This window comes from Hordeum vulgare, chromosome 3H, assembly GCF_904849725.1.
Source record: "Hordeum vulgare subsp. vulgare chromosome 3H, MorexV3_pseudomolecules_assembly, whole genome shotgun sequence".
In the NCBI taxonomy this organism is placed as follows: domain Eukaryota; kingdom Viridiplantae; phylum Streptophyta; class Magnoliopsida; order Poales; family Poaceae; genus Hordeum; species Hordeum vulgare.
The window spans coordinates 538,115,930-538,117,210 of NC_058520.1; positions in this window are offsets into that span (position 1 = coordinate 538,115,930).

Consider the following 1,281-nt stretch of genomic DNA (forward strand, 5'->3'; position numbering starts at 1 on the left):
TTGAAGTGAAAGCTTATGATGGTGATCATCGAGCATCGATTCAAGTTACTACAAATCTCGTAGGTTGACAAGGTCGCGTACTACTGCAGAGTGGTGCGGTAACCCTGTCTTGGAGGTCATGTTGTTGAGCAACAATGAACCTACGAGTTATGGAGAAAGCAATGGTGGGCCCGGATTCCGACAAATGGCTGGAGGCCATGAAATCCGAGAGAGGATCCATGTATGAAAACAAAGTGTAGACTTTGGAAGAACTACTTGATGGTCATAGGACTATTGAGTAAAGATGGATCTTTAAAAGGAAGACAGATGATGATGGTGATAAGTCACTATTAAGAAAAGCTCGACTTGTCGCAAAGATGTTTCCGACAAGATCAAACAGTTGACTATGATGAGACTTTCTCACTCGTAGCGATGCTAAAAGTCTGTTAGAATTATGTTAGTAGTTGATGCATTATTTATGAAATATTGCACATAGGATGTCAAAACATTGTTTCCTCGACGGTTTCCTTGAGCAAACATTGTATGTGATACACCAGGAGGTTTTGTCGATCCTAAAGATACTAGCAAGTATGCAAGCTCCAGCGATCCTTCAATGGACTAGTGCAAGCATCTCGGAGTTGGAATATACACTTTGATGAGATGATCAAAGATTTTGGGTTTGTACAAGGTTTATGAGAAACTTGTATTTCCAAAGAAGTGAGTGGGAGCACTATAGAATTTCTGATAAGTATATGTGGTTGACATATTGTGGATCAGAAGTAATGTAGAATTTCTGTAAATCATACAAGGTTGTTTGAAAGGAGTTTTTCAAAGGAATACCTGGATTGCGCTACTTGAACGTTGAGCATCAAAGATCTATGGAGATAGATCGAAAGCGCTTAATAGAAGTTTCAACAAGATGCATGCCTTGACAAGTTTTTGAAGGAGTTCAAAATAGATCAGCAAAGAAGGAGTTCTTGGTTGCGTTGTAAGGTGTGAATTTGAGTAAGACTCAAAACCCGACCACGGCAGAATAAAGAGAATAGACGAAGGTCGTCTTCTATGCCTTAGTCGTAGACTCTAAAGTATGCCATGCTAAGTACCGCACCTGATGTGTGCCTTGCAGCAAGTCTGTTAAGAGGTACACAGAGTGATCCAGGATTGAATCACTAATCAGCGGTCAAAGTTATCCTTAGTAACTAAATAGACTAAGGATTTTTTTTCTCGATTATGGAGGTGGTTAAAGAGTCCGTCGTAAAGAGTTACGTCGATGCAAGCTTTGACACTAATCCGAATAACTAT